Source organism: Callospermophilus lateralis, chromosome 4 (genome assembly GCF_048772815.1).
Source record: "Callospermophilus lateralis isolate mCalLat2 chromosome 4, mCalLat2.hap1, whole genome shotgun sequence".
Taxonomy (NCBI): Eukaryota; Metazoa; Chordata; class Mammalia; order Rodentia; family Sciuridae; genus Callospermophilus; species Callospermophilus lateralis.
The window spans coordinates 58,828,422-58,842,234 of record NC_135308.1 but is presented as its reverse complement, the minus strand read 5'-3'; the positions used below and the strand labels follow the sequence as shown (position 1 = coordinate 58,842,234).

The 13,813-nt window shown below is 37.0% G+C and overlaps 1 protein-coding gene and 1 pseudogene across 1 annotated transcript in view; one reads left to right on the top strand and one right to left on the bottom strand.

The window, feature by feature from the left end:
* Positions 1 to 13,813, top strand: part of Nrg1 (neuregulin 1) — a 997,054-nt gene that overhangs the window by 450,143 nt on the left and 533,098 nt on the right. The window lies entirely within an intron of this gene.
* On the bottom strand, positions 6,322 to 6,876 carry LOC143397308 (S-phase kinase-associated protein 1 pseudogene; annotated as a pseudogene).

Sequence of the window (13,813 nt, the reverse complement as noted above, 5' to 3'; positions counted from 1 at the left end):
AGATCGGAAAGGGTTGTGGCTGCAAGTGGAATTTTTAAATGTAAAAACAGCTGCATTCCTTATGTGTGTTTATGGAACTTTGTGTGTATGCACACATGACGTGTATGTGTGTGTATGTGTGTGGAGGGAAAATTGTGTGCCTGAGTATAGCCCTGGGCAGAAATTCTTGTTTTAACATCTGGAATCTAGCAGAGATTTGCCTAGATTCTCATCTGTTCAGGACTTTTTACTTCAAATGAGGCTATCTGTCTTGCCTGACAGGATATCCACTTGTCCCTGGGCAGAGAGATTCCATGAGATGTATTCAGGAATTCCCTTCATTGACTCCAAAGGCTGGGACCATTCTTAGGATTCTGCTGTCTGTTTTTAAATATTGGCCTGTATTCTCCTTCAACTAAAAAATGCCAAACTGGGCCGAATTCCTCAAGATGCCCACTTCATTAAGCACATTATGCATCAAATTGCTTCATGAGCACAACCAAAAATAACGTAATCATGACAACAGACTCTCAGTCCTATCCTATGTTGACTTTTCTCTATTCAGTTGTAGTTTCTAAATTTATTGCTAAATTTTGATGAGAGCGTGTGTATACATTTGTGAGTTTCTGTGTCTTTGTGTGGTTCTTTTCTGAAACCGAATTTGAGTGTAGAGTACTTCCTTGTTCTCAGTGACTTTTAATTTTCCATCTCCCATTTTTCTCCTCTGTTGGCATGCCAACGACAACAGAGCAAGGCTGCCAAGATCCTATAGTGGTCTGGATTTCACAGTCTTTGTGAGACTGTGAGACATCTTCATCTTCACAAAGGCACCTGGCTTAGCCAACCAGGTAGGAAAATCTGATAGTTTAGACACAACTAAATTCAACTAAGTCCTCAATCTTTCCTTCACTCCTGCTCTTTGCTCTGTCTAATGATTGGACTGGATTGGACAAGGAAAGAGATTTCAGGAAATAGATAAAAAAATCAAGGGGAAACAAATTAATTTGTAGTTTTCTGGAGAACTTGAACCAGAATTTACTTGGTATCAACTTATAATTTCTATACCCTAATAAAATGGATGTTATTTTTAGGGGTTTCTTTCTCCCTCAAAACAAAGCAGGTATGTATCTAAACATAAAAGGAATATATTTCCCGTAATGAAATATTAGTACAGTTTTAGTGAGTCTTGAACCTCAGGTTTGTTTTTCTTTTTTTTTTCTTTTTTCCTGTGTTCAGTGCTCAGCCTGGAATACATGACCTCAGCTGTAGCACCCTTGGACTTTGTAAAGGATCATACTGAATTGTGCACTTGCGAAGTGTCCCACCAAGGTCTGACATCAGTTTGTGCTCCACTTCTTAAGAATTAGTTCTAGGCATGGGACTGTGTCCACCCCAAAGGTTATGTCTTTTTCTAATTTGTATAAAGATGCTGTACTGGGTCAGCTCTGAAGGTACATAAATGTCAGAATCACCTGAGTGTAGAACATCTCGTGTATTAGATCGTGAATGCCTCCTTGAACATGCATAGCATTAGGATGTTTGTTGTCATCAGCAAGATGAGGAATACAAATGCACTGATATGTTTTCTGATGCCCTCTCTTTCCTAAAAGCTGACTAATTCTCTGCTGGCTTTAGAAAGTTGAAGCATATCCTCCAGTTCTCTGGGCACCTTTGGTAAAGCATTAGGTGCCAGATGCTATCTCCATGATGATGGTTTTTATGGGAGTCAATACCGACATTAGCAAAGGACTAATGTAAATCTTACCTTGGGTCAAGCAGAGTAGAAACAGCTAGACTGATAATGTCTTGATTAAAGTTTAAAGCACCTAGAAATTTGAGGTGTTTATCAAGGACATATGAGGAAATCTATTCAGTCAGCGCTGCTGAAGCAAGGTGCAAAGTCACAATGTTATTTAGCAGGACATTTGTGAATTCAGCTAGGACAGGGAAGCTCTTTAATTGTATGGGAAATGATTCTCACTTGTTTCTTTGAGGGACTATCAATGATGTCTTTGTAATAGATCTTGTAAAAGGTGGTAAAGAGTTTTTTATTTGGAACCTGACCGTAAGTTTCTACTGGCTAGCTTTGTTGGTTTCACTCCTATTAAGGAAAAAGATAGACCTTGAAAATACTCCCAGGAGGATCCATCCTAGCCATAGGCTCCAAAGCATATCATTCCACTGGTTTACTCTCCTGCTTCCTCCTTATCTACATGAAAATGTTTACAGAAAGGTAACTCCACAATTATTAGGGATCGCCAATGAATTTAAAAATAGCCAACATCTCCCCTAGGCTGTGTTGACTATCAGCAGTGCAGATCTGCACTTAGTAGAAATATTTTCCCTGAAGAGAATTGCCACTTAAGATTTGAAACCTTTAATCAGAAAATTGACCTTTCCTAGAAACTTAATTTTTCATTATCACTATCAAAGGATTGCTGAAAGCATGATTAAGCTTCATGATTTGGTGGAAATAATTTTATTATAGAAAGGATTTTTTGTTATTGTTACTGTTAATCTAATATATAATTGCTTTCTTAAAAAGGTATCATTTAAGGAAGTCAGATCCTAAGCCGACACGATGAGAGTTGGGTCTACTTTTTCTTCTGTTCGACTGCCTAACTCTTTGATCCACTTGAGTTGAGTTTCAGACATGATGAGGGATAAGGGTTTAATTTCATTTTGTTATGTATGGATTTCCAATTTTCCCAGCACCATTTGTTGAAGAGGCTATCTTTTCTCCAGTGAATGTTTTTGGCACCTTTGTAAAATACGAGAAAACTGTATTTATGTGGGTTCATCTCTGTGACTTCTAGTCTGTGCCGTTGTCTACATGTCTGTTTTGGTGCCAATACCATGCTGGTTTTGTTACTGGAGCTCTGTGGTATGTTTAAGTTCTGGTATGGCTTCACTCTTCTTGCTAAGGATTGCTTTTGCTATTCTGGGCCTCATATTTTTCCAAATGAATTTCAATGCGGCCTTTTCTAGTTCTTTGAACGTGTCATTGGGATTTTAATAGGAATTGCATTAAATCTGTATAATACTTTTGATAGTATGGTCATTTTGACAATATTAATTCTGCCTATCCAGGAGCATGGGAGATCTTTCCATCTTCTAAGGTTTTCTTCAATTTCTTCTTTTAGTGTTCTGTAGTTTTCATTGTAGAGGTCTTTTCCCTCTTTTGATAGGTAGATTTCCAAATTTTTTTTTTGAGGCTATTGTGAATGGAGTACCTTTCCTAATTTCTCTTTCAGTAGAATCATCAATGATGTATAGGAAGGCATTTAATTTATGGGTATTGATTTATATCCTGCTACTTTGCTAAATTTATTTATTAGTTCTAGAAGTTTTCTGGTGGAATTCTTTTGATCTTCGAAAGATGGAATCATGCCATTGGCAAACAGTGATAGTTTTAGATTTTCTTTTCCTGCTCGTATCCCTTTAATGTCTTTCTCCTGTCTAATACTCTGGCTAGAGTTTCAAAGATGATGTTGAGTAGAAGTGGTGAAAGAGGACACCCTTGCCTTGTTCCAGTGTTTAAAGGGAATGCTTTCAATTTTTCTCCATTTAGAACGACGTTGGCCTTGTGTTTAGCACATATACCTTTTACAGTGTTGAGGCGTGCTCCTCTTATCCCGATTTTTTTCTAGTGTTTTGAATATTACTCCTAAAGTACAAGAAGTAAAATCAAGAATCAATAAATGGGATGGATTCAAGCTAAAAATGTTCCTCTTAGCAATGAAAGCAATCAATAATGTGAAGAGAGAGCCTACAGAATGGGAGAAAATATTTATCACATGCACCTCAGATAGAGCACTAATCTCCAGGATATATGAAAAACTCAAAAAACTTAACACCAAAAAAACAAATAATCCAGTCAATAAATGGACTAAGGGATTGAACAGACAATTCACAGACCAAGAAATATAATTGATCGACAAATATATGAAAAACTGTTAAACATCTCTAGCAAAAATGCAAATCAAAACTACTCTAAGATTTCATGTCACTCCAATTCAAGCAACAGTAAATGTTGGCAAGGATGTGATGGAAAAGATACACTGATACATTGCTGGTGAGACTGCAAATTGGTGCAAACATTATGGAAAGTGGTATGGAGATTCCTCAGAAAACTTGGTATGGAACCACCATTTTTATCCAGTTATCCTACTTCTCATTTTATACCCAAAGGACTTAAAATCAGCATACTACAGAGATGCAGCCACATCAACGTTTATAGCAGCTCAGTTCACAATAGGTAAACTATGGACACAACCTAGGTGTCCTTCAACAGATGAATGGATAAAGAAAATATGGTATATACATACACAATGGAATATTACTCAGCCATAAAGAAGAATGAAATTAGGGCATTTTCCAGTAAATGGATGGAGCTGCAGAATATCATGCTAAGCAAAATAAGCCAATCCTAAAATAAAAAAACAAAGTTTTTTTTTCTCTGATATGTGGGTGCTAATTCACCATAAGCTGGTAGGGGATAGGGAAGAATAGAGTTACTTTGGATTAGGCAGAGAGGAGTAAAAGGAGGGGAAGGAATAAGGGGTCGGAAGGATAGTGGAATGAATTGGACGTTATTACCTTATGTGCATGCATGACTACACAACCAGTGTAATTCTACATCATGTACAACCAGAAGAATGAGAAGTTACACCCTATTTATGTATGATGTCAAAGTGTATTCTACTCTGGTGCATAACTAATTAGAACAAAATTTTAAAATGGTATAATTTACCATTTCTTTAAATACTTATTATTTGAAGTAATCTCTTAATTTGTAAAGAAGAACTTTTCTTTTCTCCAAAACGTTATCCTAAAAAAGAAAAACACCATTAAAAAAGTGTGGCAAAAAAAAGAGCAAGAAAGGGAAGGAAAAAAGATTGAGAGATTATCATGACAATTTAACCAAAAAATTACATGCCTCGCAAGGCATAATGCAAAAACGTAAGTACCAGTAATTTCCTTCTCCCCTCTGCACTTCTCCTTCCCCAGATCCCTTCTTTCTTTTCTTTTTTTTTTTTTTGACATACATTTTTGCAGAGGCATAGTAGGGGGGACACACAGATTAGTTGGTCCCCAAGGAACAAAAACCCATGGTCTCATGAGCACTGCAGTCCATCCAACTCTGGCCACTGATACCTGCTTTAGAACACATCCATTGTAAGCCATGCAGAGAAGCCCCTGGCTTAGGACCTGGGAACATTATTCTCTTTAGTTAAAAGTACGTGTGTATAAGAGAGGAGAGGCCCTATAAGAGGAGAGGCCCTATAAGAGGAGAGGCCCTGTTGTTCGGGACAAGGATACAAGGAAAGAAGTAGAACTGGTGGCCTATACTTTTTGTGAAGAATTTGGGTCTCATTCTGGGAAGTGACTAAACCATATTGAACATTCTAGAATGCTTGGCAGCCTGTGTGCTATATTATGAAACAAGTGGAGATTTCCTGGGATAAATTCTCTCACCTCATCTTTCTGGATCTAATTCTTCCTAGGTGTAAACTCACATGATCTGGCTGAGCTTCCTTTTTTAAGGGGTCTGAAGGTGATCAGGTTATGAAATTACTTCACAATGACAGTGCTTTTAATGTGCTTGTTATTATAACAGGTTTTGTTTTGTATTTTAAAAAAGGAATTCCAGATATATATTATTCCCTCAAAAGATAATTTTTTTTTTTAAAAAGTGTTTTTAATGGAAAAGCTAGCAAACTGTCTATTTACATCTCTGCCCTGCAAAAACACCAAGTGATTGGTTAGTAACTCTGTCTCTAGGCAATATATTCCAAGTGGAGAATATTAATAACAATATTAATTGATTCTAAACAGAAGTTTTGAGGTTCAGTTAAGGGAACCCTGCTGCATTCGGGCTAATCAAGAGCAGGTACTGCTGGACTCTTGGAGGCAGGTGAACATCCTAATAACCCCGCAAAGAACTTTCACTTCAAGTAGCCTTTCTCCCGTTTCTAACTCGTAAATGAAGATAACATTTAGATAATTCGGTTTCAGAAAACTTTCTGAAAGTTGTTTTATTTATGATGCCAACTTTTAAAAGCCCACTAAAGGCAACTGGACAATAAACTAGGCAGAAATTGCTTTATAAAAAGAAGAAATGCTCAAAATGCCACTTTCTTTGGGGAACCCATGGTTCAGTTTTATTCAGGTAAAGAAAAAGGAAACTTTCACTCACATTAGGAGAATCTCAGCCATAGAGTTGGATTCTATAGTCAATCTAGATGCAATGAGGATGAATATTAGATTAACACAATTGATTTGCTGCTGCACTTGTTTGTTGTCTGTCTAATATTGACAGTTATATACAGGGCAGGGCATTTAGTATCCAGAACAGTCCTCACAGGTTGCAGTGTTGAGCACAACGATTTGCATCGCTGGACACCACTAGTTCTCTTTGTGTATGTGGGATTCCTCCTCTTTAGTAAAGTTATTTTGGATATCAGAGGTCTTGTCAATCTCCCAAGGGGTTTTCTCTTGATCATGGTGACAAGGGTCTTGCCTGTAACGTCAAGCAAACCTGTGATGTCTGAGTAGTTTGCAGCCAGAATAAGTTCAGAAAGTATTCCTTCTTCAACTTTCAGGAATTCTTGATCTTAAACAGGGATCCCATCTGTTTGCTTTTCTTTGTTCTCATCATCCTCAGGAGGAAGCTCATCATTCTTATGGTGGGTAGAACACTGAATGGCCTTTTAAAATATTGCTGCATTAACATTTGGTAAAGAAACTGGATCATCACTTTCTTCCTCATCCTTTCCCATCCCTTCCAACCTCATGTCAATAGTCAAAAGGTTTTTTTTTTTTTTTTTTTTAACCATTTCTACATCAACTTCAAATATTCTCTCCATCAGAACTCTGCCACTTAATAGAAGCCATGGGGTTCAGTCTCAGGAAGGAGCTGACAAGAGCAGGGTGACATCTACACAAGGATGAGAGAAATACAGATGACAAGGCCACTAAAAAAATGTTTTTGTTTTTGTTTTGTTTTTTGCTAGGGGTATCAGGGATTGAACTCAGGGGCACTGGACCACTGAGCCACATCCGCAGCCCTATTTCATATTTTATTTAGAGACAGGGTCTCACTGAATTGCTTAGCACCTCCCTTTTGCTGGGGCTGGCTTTGAAATGGAGACCCTCCTGCCTCAGCCTCCTGAGCCCCTGAGATTACAGATGTGACTCACCACACATCCGGCTGAAAAAAATGTTTTGATAGAGATTTCAGTGCAAAGAGCCAGAATAAGATGACATATGTTTGAATGACAGTTTACTCAGTGCTGACCCTTAGATAAAGATCATTCCATTGGGCTCCTTATTAAAGGATTTCCAGCATGCCTGAGTTATTTATTCTTAATTTCAGGTGTAGGGCTGAGACCTAAGATGTGCTACTTATGAAGGGTTTGGATTTCTTATTTACTTTTTGACCTTTTGAGAGATGTTGCATAAAAATTGAAAATTAATTGGTACAAATTATAAATTAAGTAAAACAAGCATGGTGCCAATGAGAAAAACTTAATTTTCATATTTCACTACTCTATCTGATATCATGTTATTTACTTTTCTAAAACTTCATCATCTATTTTGCAAACAGAATGTTAAAAGAAAAAAAAATAAAATATTGCTATTGAGAGGGTAAATGGCTACTGATGAATGGCCACTCTTATTCTGTTGGTAGAAGTATGAGTTGGTATGGTTTTATGGAGCAAAATTTAGCAATGTATACCAAAATAACACATTTTGGCCAAGTACTTTCCCCTTCCTGGAATCTTGTTTTATTCAGCTGTTTTGATGCTTTGACCAAAAGACCTGACAAGAACAATCAGAGGAGGAAAAGTTTATTTAGGGGTTTCAGAGGTCTCAGTCCCTAGATGGCTGACTATATTCCTGAGTGCTCAAGGTGAGACAGAACCTGATGGCAGCAGAATGGGGTGGAGAAAAGCAGCTCAGGACATGATGATCAAGAAGCGGAGGGGTTGGAGGGCGGGAGAGAAAGTGACTCTACTAGCCAGGACAAAACATATACTCCAAAGGCTTGGCCCCAGGGACCCAACTCCTGCAGCCAGACGTGGCCAGCCTCTCAGTTCACCTCAATGAAGGTATGAAATCACTTATTGGATTACAGCTCTTATAACTCAAAACATTTCACCTCTGAACCTTCTCGCACTGTCTCACATATGAGCTTTAAGGGGACGCATAACAAATGTATTCTAAGTACTTGATTGAACAAAGATATCCACTTCAACTTTGTTGAAAATTGTGAAAAATATAGAGATAACTTAAAATGTGTCAATACAGAAATAGTCTAAATTGCATATGAAACTATACATCTAAGAAAAGACAATGCCATCATTGAAAAGTGATGATGTACTTGGTAATTGATTGGTAGAAAATTACCATATTGTATTAATGAATGAATTTAAAAAAATTGTAGGATGGTGTTGTTCTACTAAATAAATGCCCCACCAACCAATTCTATTTCACTAAGCAAAACTTGTATCTCTGTCACCCTAATCTTCCTCATCTCTTGTACCTAAGCAATCATGAAGTCCTTTTTACTCCTAGGTGTCTTTCAAACCATCCATGTCCCCCTTGTTCTATCTCTATTCCCTGATCCAAGCTTGGCATTCTCTTAATACTTGTTAAATAGGCATTTAATATGGTCCCATCCATAACAAAACTTTCTACACATATGCCTTCCCCTCCCTCAGGAAGAGACAGGCTTTTGAGGGAGATTTATCAAATTGCTAACTGTGGTTTCCTTTTAGGTAGTGGGATTCAACATTATTTCTATGTTTTTATTTAAATGTCTCCATATTGTTTGAGAAACATTATATAATAATGAATAATTTACCCCTCTCCAGAAATAAAACTATCAAGAAATGGGGATAATAATCATTATTCAGCCATTCTCACTGGATAAAAATAATGCTTTAATAAATGAGTGTCTGTGAATGTGTATTGTAATGTGAAAGCAAAGTTGTTTTGCTTATTGTGAGCAATAATAATGTATAAATAACCATGTCTGCTAAAATTTCTTGAATACATAGCACAGTGTTTGGGTACCTTAATATGCTTAGAGTTTAGAATAACCCTATAATACTATTATTAATATTACCATTTATATATAGATATATAATACTATTATAATATTACCAAATATATTATATTGGCATTCCCATTTCACAGATAGGGAAACTGAGGCAGAGGTAGATTAAATTGTTTATCCAGGTGGACACTGATAATGGAGCTGAACCAGGATTCAAACCCAAACAGTCTGTGCCCAGGGTGTGAACACTTACTGCTCTGCCATAATCCTACCACTCTGAGGAGTGGCAGAGATAGAACTTAGCGCCACATATCAGACTCTTCCAACTGTGAAGCCCTCAAGGGAGTTTCATAGAGATCTCTTTACCACCTCCGTTAACTTGGATTTTCAAGCACTGCTGAATGGTTTGAGGAGTTAGATCAAGCCATGTGATCACTGTTGGAAGAAGTTTAGTAGATTATGCCTTTAAATCTTAGAGGTGGATGACATGGGGAGAAAGAACTAGGTAATATAGAGATGCCGTTTCATTGATTCTTCACAGCACTCCAGGAGATGTTACTATTTTCAATTGCAATCAGAGATAAGGAAACTCCGATGGGGATTTATTAAGTAATTTGCCCAGGTGTTGACAGCCGTTAAGTCGTAGAGTCCAGAACCATAGCCCATTGTACAGCATAGTAATTAAGAGAAAAGACTTGGAAAAGATAAATATTTGGGTACTGATCACAGAGTTAAGTGGAATAGTTATATTGATGTAAATCAAATGACTTTGTGAACCTCCGTTTTCTCATCAAGATGAGACTGACAAAAATTTTCCTGCTTTTATAGAGAAGAATTTTAGTCACTCTGTGTGTTCAGTGTTGCAAAAGCATCATAAGCAGTTATAAAGGATTACAAAGAATAAGATAAGGCTTAATCTTTAAGAAGCTTGGACTACACATTTCCCAGAACTCAATCACCTGTTTTATGTTTGATTTACAATGTTATAATAAATGCTGACAATTTCCTGTACTTGAAATTTCTTTCCTATCTCAGTTGGTACCTTCCCTGTCTTCTGAATAGAACATGTGCACTGGGGCATCCGGCCTATGCTCCTGTAGGCCTCCTGGTCTGGAATGCCTTCCCAAAATGAATCAGCTTCAAAGTGCGACTTCTCTGACCACTTCAACCTGAAGGCATGCCCTTCTTGTCCCAATGTCCATAGTACTGAACAGGTCATTTAATACAGATTCTCTTGGAGTTTCTGAAACTCAGTGCCTCACTCGTGCCGGCCAGCATTCTACCTCTGAGCTAAATCCCCAGCCTCACTTGAAGTTTCTTTATAGGATATATGTATTTTCTTTAAAAAGTAAGTTATAAGGTCTTTAATGCTCAGATATTTGTTTGTATCCTCATAGCTCATAGTACAGGAGACAGTTCATATCTGCTGATTATTTTGATTTTAGAGGAAAAAGGAGCAAGAATAAGGTAAATGGACATCACTTACCAAGAACTTCATATGATTATCTCACTGCAAAAATGAATTAAAACAATTTTCTTCAGTCAGTTGGAATAGAAGAAATTTACCTTCCCTATATCTCAGTGTCACAATTTGGAAAATAGAATTTGGCCATATATTTTGTCTACCAGGGTTGACGTACAGAAACATGACGAACAGTTGTAACCTCTTTGAAAACATAAAATTCAAGGGGAATACTAAGTAAAAGGACTGATCAATATGGAGCTCAGCTTTAAATTCTTTCATCTACTAGTGCTGGATTTCTTGGCAGTACCAGCAAGAACGAGATTTTGAAAAACAAAATCTTATACATGTATTGATTGAATTTATTAAAATGCTTTATTACCATATCCATTTAATTATAAGAAGGCATTCTTATATGTCAAATATAAGTCTCGAAACAAATGACAATAATGCAGAGTAACAAAGGCTGCACAGCATTTGCAGACAGCATCTTTATTCATTTTTATGCGCACAAAAGAAACAAACAAAAGGTTGAAAGCCTTTTAGAGTGATAAATGCCACAATTCAGTAGAAAACACACATTTTAATTTGAAAACATCTCTCACTGAGAGTAAGTTTGGCAAGAGGGGAAAGAACCTTGGTGCTATAATCTGAAAGTATGTGTCCCTCCAATAATAATATGTGGCAATGCCAATGCCAATACGTGGCATTACAGCACTAAGGTACGGGGCCTTTGGGAAGTCACTAAGTCATGGGGCCTCGGCTCTCATGAATGGATTAGTGCTCCTATAAAAGAGGTTGAAAGGAGCACCTGAGTGTATTTTGCTTTTGTGCCAGCTGTCATATGAGCCATTATGAAGCGGAGAGAAAGCCTTTACCAGACACTGAATCTGATGGTGCCTTGACCTTGACCTTCTCAGCCTTCATAACTGAGTGAAAAGAACTTCTATTACGTATAAATTACCCAATCTAGGGTCTTTTGGTAAAGCAGCACAAATAGACTTATATACATGGCCTGCCGGCTCTGTAGCATCTCAGTACCTTTGAGGTTATACAGGACCTAGACCTTCAGATTCAGTGTATGCTAAATTAAAAGGGACAGGTATGTATAAAGAAATGCCCCACCCTCTCTTTATTGAAAATTGTCCTCTAAATTGTTTTCTGGTGGTAAAAATGAAACCAGTTAGAATTTTTTTGTGTACTTTCAAAATGCCACTCGTTGTCAACCTACTTTGGTGATTTGTGTTAATGTGGAAGATGGGATGTACTGTGTTATTTTTGTCATTTTTTCCAGCTGTAAACTTCATGGGGGCCAGAAATAGAAAAAAATAAATAAACTGGGAACTTGCTAGAAAGCATAGTCCCTTAGCTTAGTAATAGGTAAGGGGTGAATATATGATAGGGAATGCATGACAACCGGCATTAAGACAGCTGGTGCAGAAGTAAAAGTAGACCTGAAAAGAGCTTCACATGACCCAGAAACAAGGAAAGAATGACATGATCATAGCTCAGGGAAGTTTCTAGGAATTAGGGATTAGATTATATCTTGACACATCTGGAAGATACCTGGTTGGAAGTTCTGGCAAACGTCTGAGAGAATGGCTAAGAGAATTCAAAGGAGGAAAACAAAACAAAACAAAACAAAACCTTAAGGACTTTGCTTCTCCACTGAATATTCAGAGAACTTCAGTGTTGGGAAGGATTCCAGAGACGGTCAATGAAGGCCACATATATCCACCAAACCTCTGCAGTGTTTGTAATGTGGAAAATAGAAGTACTTATCAAAGGAGAGAGGTAGAAATTCTTAACCCAATCCATAAAGGCCTTATCCATGAGTTAGGCTAATTGAAGCAAAATGTAAGAAGGATAATTGTTTATAGTTTAGCTATTTATTTTGTGTCCAGAGAGCTCCCCAATTCAAATAAATTTTTTTCACACTTTAACAATCTTAATTGTGCCTGTGCTATTCAGATATTCCATTAGGAAAAAAAAAATTGCTAAATAATGCTAAAAAGGAGATGCTGTGATCTAAAAGTTGATGTGTTTAGAAGGAGATAGCTCTTTGCTTTGTGTGTTGGTAATGGAAATTTGCAAGCTGCAAAGAATACTATGGTCCTTCTATTTGAAGAAACCCTGATGGCTTTGCCATATATTTCAAATTAACTTGTATTTTTAAAGAGAAGTTTACAGATCTAAGAAACATATCTGAAAAAGACTCAAAGCCCTGGGTTTAGTCATGTAAATACTATGTTTTAAGAATATCTTGTCTATGCTTATAGCTCAGATAATATAGAAGAAGATCAATGATCATGAAAGGGTTTTCCACAAAATTTCTTTAAATAGTAAACTACTTTGCTGCATGTAATCCAGACATTAATTTATGCAGAATACTTTCCATTAATATAGTTAGCATCCAATTGATAAGATACTATACAAGTTGATTTTAAGTGAGTTGTTTGGAATCCAGAGTAAGTGTCCCAAAGAGTGAGTGTTGAACTGGTTAAAAACCACTGGTGAATGGTTCCACAAAAAACAAACACTTGTGAGGCAAGTGAACTTATCACTTTCAAATAAAGAATATTTTTAAAATTAAATAAAGATACATGAGGCTTCTGTCTAAATAAATTTGTCTGCTATGATACACACATACACACAGAAATTAGTTTGCAATTTTAAGGGGCACAGGAGCCTAAACTTATCCAGGAACCCAAGTTAAGAAGCCCATAGAGTAGAGGATGCTAATAATTATATATAATAATAATTCTTTGGGAGATGCTATACTATATTTTGGTCAAGCATTAATGGAGAATGAGAGCCATGGGGTTGTCATAATTCCAAAAATTGAGCAATGCAGAATCTACAGTGGGGCAGAAGTGTTGTTTTTTCCCCTTTGGTTTTTTTGTTTGTTTCTTTTTTCTTTTTCTTCTTCTTAGATGGGTGGAAAGGAGAAGTGAAGAAGAGGGATGGACACATTATTCCCCAAAACCCACTGGCATTTTAACACATATCCAAGCCACCAACTTTTCAAATATTAGTCCCAACAAAATACAGCCTGCTCTTTAATCAACTGACTCAATCCATTGCTTTTAAACCATATTTCCCCTTTATTGTCCCCTGGGAAAGAACCTTTTTCTACTCCTTGGAATAAATGAATATGTCTTCTATCAACAATGATAAGCTGCTGAGGTATGAAGTGGGCTCTGGTACATTCTCTTTCCTCCCTTCGTAGAATCCAAATGGGAAAGTGAAAAGGGCAGAGTTGCTAATGCTGACTACATTAAGTGTCTGAAGTAAAATCAAAGCAGGGC